This window comes from Tamandua tetradactyla, chromosome X, assembly GCF_023851605.1.
Source record: "Tamandua tetradactyla isolate mTamTet1 chromosome X, mTamTet1.pri, whole genome shotgun sequence".
In the NCBI taxonomy this organism is placed as follows: Eukaryota; Metazoa; Chordata; class Mammalia; order Pilosa; family Myrmecophagidae; genus Tamandua; species Tamandua tetradactyla.
In genome coordinates, this window is record NC_135353.1 from 46633279 (window position 1) to 46639083 (window position 5805).

General features: G+C 39.9%; 1 long non-coding RNA gene across 1 annotated transcript; it reads right to left on the bottom strand.

Moving 5' to 3' along the window:
• Positions 1-1589: 1589 nt before the first annotated feature.
• LOC143670249 (uncharacterized) lies at positions 1590-3406 on the bottom strand. The gene is made up of 3 exons (XR_013169304.1): positions 3296-3406; positions 2435-2731; positions 1590-1718 (listed from the first exon to the last, which is right to left on the bottom strand). It is a non-coding gene; the product is annotated as an uncharacterized LOC143670249 (long non-coding RNA).
• Between the last annotated feature and the right edge of the window lie 2399 nt (positions 3407-5805).

Below are 5805 nucleotides of genomic sequence, written 5' to 3' on the forward strand. Positions count from 1 at the left end.
TAAAATAATTAGTAAGAGCTAGTACTTTACAGATTCCCATAGGGTCACTTAAAATTCTCTCACACAGAAGGATAGCGGAAACACTGCCGACCAGAAAAGGACAGGAAGAAAGATTAATTCGTCTTCTAGAAAGGCGGCGACTGGCTCAATAAGCTTCCTACCCGCCAGGAAATTAACCGAGACGCGGAGGAGCAACCTGCCTGGGAGCGAAACTGGGGCTCAGTCTGTGGCGCGCGGCTCTCGGGCGCCCTCTGCTGTGCTTTCAGGCCCGCGCCGCTCCTGCGAGAGGGTGGTCCTGGCCCAATACCCGACACTTTGAGCAGCGCCTTCCAGACCTGCTCCTGGTGGGGAGACGTAAGACTGTGAGGTGATGTCACGTTTGAGGGGTGTCGTGGGGTGAAGTGTAGCCTGTCGGGGACGACTTTGAGCCTGAAGTGGTAGAGTGTGTGTAGCCTGCGGGATGATGTGCAGCTTGAGGAGGGGGATATGCAGCTTGACAGGGACCGGGGTGGGGGGGCTCCTTCAGGCTGCTGGGTCAGCCTGACCCGCTCTCCAGGGTGCGAGCATGTCCACAACCTTTGCTCTGCTCAGGGAAATGGTAAAAATGTCCCCCGCGGTGTCCCAGTCGCCTTTAATGTGCCTCCTAATGAACAACCGGAAACTGCCCCTAGAGGAGATGCTCTGTATTTTCTGTTATCTTCCGGAGCCAGAGCAATCTTGTTAGACTTTTACTTCCAGGAGTCTACAATATGAAAACAAGAGATATTGTTTTCAACAAATGTAAATACTGAAGATGTTTCTTGCCCATACTTACCCGCCCTTCCCCCACGGGCTGGGGCATCTCCCTGAAACTCGCTAGTCTGAAATCTCACCTGTGAGTTCCACAACTCTTGTCACTTCTGATGCCTTCAGTGAACAGTGTCCTAGATGGTGAATTTACCTAGGAGTTGTAATTCTGGCCCACATCCATTTATGGCCACTTGCTTTGTGTGGCAGCAGATGAATCACTAACTCCAAGCTAGTATGAGCAACCTCTTAGAATCCATCCAATTTATTCAAGGTGAGTCAGTATAACACCTAGAACTGCTGAACCCTGCCTTGGTGATTATTTTTCTGAGCCTTATTTGAAGTTTTGCATTGTCAAAGTAAAAATAATAAAAGCACTACATTGACACCAAACATCATATCTGAGAGCCACTTGAATAAAATTTCTAAGACTCAAAAAAAAAAAAAAAACCCCAAAAAACTGACCCAATTTATGCCTTGACTCCAATGCTTAACTTCTGGTCTTCAAAACAATATCACTCAAGATTCCAGTCAATCAAGATGGTGGTGTGAGACATTCCAGCATCCCATTCCGTCACAGAATCTTTGAACATCTATTGGAAATTGGCAGACCATCTTCCTCACATGTCCGGGAAACAGTTAAAAGTTTGCAGTAACTAGATGCACACTGAATCAAGAACAGACAACTTTACAATATTTGGGAATGGCACCCATGCTGGCACCTCCTCCACTCCTCCTGGGCTCAGTACAAATCCATGTGTGGTCCCAGATTCCAGTCAAGGGGGTAATGGAGTATCCCAAGTATACATACCAGGACACATATATGTTTGTTTCAATCTGGCTGATGATAATATGAAGGACTGAACCAGGACACTTGTCTGTGGCTCACTGTCCCCGTACTTGTCCTGCACACAGAAGTGGCTTGCAGACATCTAAATCAGTGTAAGAAACAATAAAATGATAGTGGCCAGAAGCAAATGATGACTGGCTTTAAAATGTACCATAGAGTATGAGGGACAGGTGGAAATGGTTTCATAGGAGGAAGAGAGGGAATTTTGATCCCAGTAATGGGAGAAGTCCTAAGGCTACAATCTCATGCTCAGAAAAGACCAGAGAGGGCCCTGGACCCTGTGCTTTCACAGGGTCTGCCTTTCAAACTCTGCCCCCCACAGGAGATGTGCTATATTTTCAGGTTCATTCATAAAAGGACTAAGCTCTGAAAGGAAGCACCAGCCAATGGAGACCCTATTTGCAAAGACTGTGAAAGGTTTCTTTTTATTTGTTTGTCTTTGCTGGCTCCTGGAATTCAATGAAACTTCTGTCATATCACTCTCTGGACACAAAGTTAAGGAACAGATACCTCAGTGACTAAATTTCAGAGTCAGTACTTTAAAATATTAAAATTCACACTGTGTAACAAAAGAACACAAGGCAAACAAACAGGGAATGACAGCCCATACAAAGGAACAAGATAACACATCAAAACCCATCAAGTAAGAGCACATTTTGGACATAACATGTTTCAGTTTGCTAAAGATGCTGGAATGCAATATATTAGAAATGGAATGGCTTTTTAAAAGGGGAATTTATTAAGTTGCAAGTTTACAGTTCTAAGGCCATGAAAATGTGCAAACTAAGGGAATGATACCTTGATTCAAGAAAGGCCAATGGTTCCAGAACAACTCTGTCAGCTGAAAAGACCCATGGTGATGCCTGCTGGCTTTATCTAGGCTTCTGGTTTCATGAGGATTCCCCAAGAGTGTTCTCCTTCTGCATCTCCAAAGATGTATGGCTGTGTGGGCTGTGTCAGTTCAGTTGGTTCTTTCCAAAATGGTTCCCTCTTAAAGGACTCCAGGGAGCAACCCCACCTTGAATGGGTGGAGACACATCTTCATTGAAACCATCTAATCAAAAGGTTCCACCCACAACTGGGTGGGTCACATCTCTATGGAAACAATAAAAAAAGATCCCACCCAACAATATTGAATAAGGATTAAAGGACATGGCTTTTCTGGGATACATAATAACTTCAAACTGGCACACCAGACAAAAATTTTTAAAAAATGGTGTAATATATGTGCAATGAACTAAAGGAAACCATGGACAAAAATTAAACAATAGAAAAACCATATATGAATATAATAAGAATTTCAAAATAAGATAGAAATTATAAAAAGGAACCCAACAGAAATACTGGGATTGAAGACCACAATAACTGAAATTTAAAATTACCTAGAGGGGTTCAACAGCAGATTGGAGCTAGCAGAAGAAAGAATCAGTGAACTCAAAGATAAGATAATTGAAATTACTCAGGCTGAGGAACATAGAGAGAAAAGAATGACGAAAAGTGAACACAGCCTAGGAGAGCAATGGGAACCCATAAGCTTATCAATATTTGAATAATGAGAGTCCCAGGAGGAAAAGAAAGAGAGAAAGGGGTAGAGGGAATATTCAAAGAAATAATGGCTGAAAACTTCCCCAATTTAACTAAAGATGTGAATATACTCACTTAAAAATCCCAATGATCCCCAAACAGGATGAATTTGAAGAGATCCGTGTCCAGACACATTATAATCAAACTGTTGAATGCCAAAGATAATCCCAATGGAGAATCCTGAAAGTTGTAAGAGAGAAGCAACATGTCATGTACAAGAGAGCCCCAATAAGATTAAGTGCTAACTTCTGATCAGAAATCACAGAGGCAACAGAACAATGGGATGACATAAAGTGCTGAAAGAAAATAGTTGTCAACCAAGAATTTTATATCCAGTGAGACTTTCTTTCAAAAATGAGGGAGAGATTAAGACCTTCCTGGAAAAACAGAAGCTGTGGGAGTTCATCACCACTAGACCTGCTCTACATGCAATGCTAAAGGGAGTTATTCAAATTGAAAGAATGGGATACTAGACAGTAAATCAAAGCAGCATAAGGAAATAAACTCTTTAGTATTGGAAACTGTATAGGGATTTATAAATGCCAGTACTATTGTATTGTATTTTTGGTATGTAACTTCACTCTTTACTTCTTACAAGATCTAAAATGCAGATGCTTAAGAAGTAATGTTACATCTATGGTTTTGAACACACAGTATATAAAGGTATGATTTGTGATAAAAACAATATAAAGGTGGAGGGTCAGAGGTGTTTATAAACATAGTTTGTGTATGCTATTGAAGTAAAGTAGGTATCAAATGGAATGGGAGTGCTATAGATTTAGAATGTTAAATTTAAGCCCCATGGTAACCACAAAGAAAATATCTGAAAAGTATACACAGAAGCAAATGAAAAGGGACTTAAAATGGCTCACTAAAAAAGATCCATTAAATACAAAAGTAGGGAGTAATGGAAGAATTGAGGGGAAGAAAACCTTTAAGACATACAAAAACCAAAGAGCAAAATGGAAGAAAAAAGTTCTGCATTATCAGTAGCTACTTTAAATGTAAATTGATAAAACTCTTCAGTCATAAGGCAGAGATTGACAGAATGGATTTTAAAAAAGAGGATATTATATGCTGTTTACAAAAGACTCATCTAGTTTTTTAGTATTTTTACTGACAAATCTTCATATATGTACAGTTCAGACATGGTGTTTAATCAATGACTTACAATATCATCACATAGTTGTGTATTCATCATCATGATCAATTTTAGAATATTTGCATCACTCCAGAAAAAGGAAAAAGAAAAAACTCATACATACCACACACCTTACCTCTCTGTCTCATTGACCACCAGTATTTCAATCTAACCAATTTATTTTACCCATTACCCCCTATTGTTTATTTATTTATTTTTATCAATTTTTTTTTACTTATCTGTTCATACCATGGATAAAAGGAGCATCAGACAAGGTTTTCACAATCATGCAGTCACACTGTAAAAGCTATATTGTTATGCAATCATCTTGAAGAGTCTTGGCTACTGGAACACAGTCCAACAGTTTCAGGTGTTTCCCACTAGCCATTCCAATACACCATAAATTAAAAGGGGATATCTATATAATGCATATGAATAACCTCCACGATAACCTCTAAACTCTGTTTGAAATCTCTCAGCCACTAAAACTTTATTTTTTCTGATTTCTCTCTTTCCCCTTTTGGTCAAGAAGGCTTTTGCAACCCCATGATGCTGGGTCCCAGCTCAGCCTGGGATTTCTGTGCCACATTGCCAGGGAGATTTACACTCCTGTGGGTCATGTACCATGTTTGGGGGAGGGAAGTGAGTTCACGTGCTAAGTTGGCTTAGAAAGAGAGGCTAAATCTGAGCAACAAAAGAGGTTTACTGGAGGTGACTTTTAGGCATAATTATAAGTACACTTAACCTATCCTTTGCAGGAATAAGTTTCATAGGGTCAAACTGCAAGATTGAGGGCTCAGCCTGTTGATTTGGTTGTCCTTACTGCTTGCGAGAATATCAGGAATTCTCCAAATGGGGAAGTTGAATATTTCCTCCTTCCTCCCCAGTCCCCTAAGGGGACTTTGCAAATACTTTTACTCACTGCCCAAATTACTGTGGGATATATCAGGGCATCACACTAACCTCGAAAAACCAACAAAATCTCATTGCCTATTCACGATTCCATGTACTTATGTTATTCAAGTAAACTGTTAAATTAAACTTAACATACAATTTAAATTAGGTAATGTGCTACCCAAAATATACGTTTTGCGCCAAACTAACATCTCTCCCTTTGGTCTCACAAAGAAGTTGAAGTTTTAAAATGTGGACCATATCATCCTTTGCCTTGTATTCTGATCTACCTTAGTCCTATCCAGACCAGCTTCATTCATATCTCTACTCTATGTCAGAGCTTTAACTCTGAGAAAAGAGACTCATTGTACACTAAAAGGCACAAGTAGGTTGAAAGTGAAAGCATGGAAGAAATATTCCATGCAAACAGTAAGCAAAACAGAACATGGGAGGCTACACTAATATTAATAACATAGACTTAAAGTAAAAAAACTGTTACAGGGAACAAAGAAGGACATTATATACTGATAAAGGTTGATTTCAAAGAAGA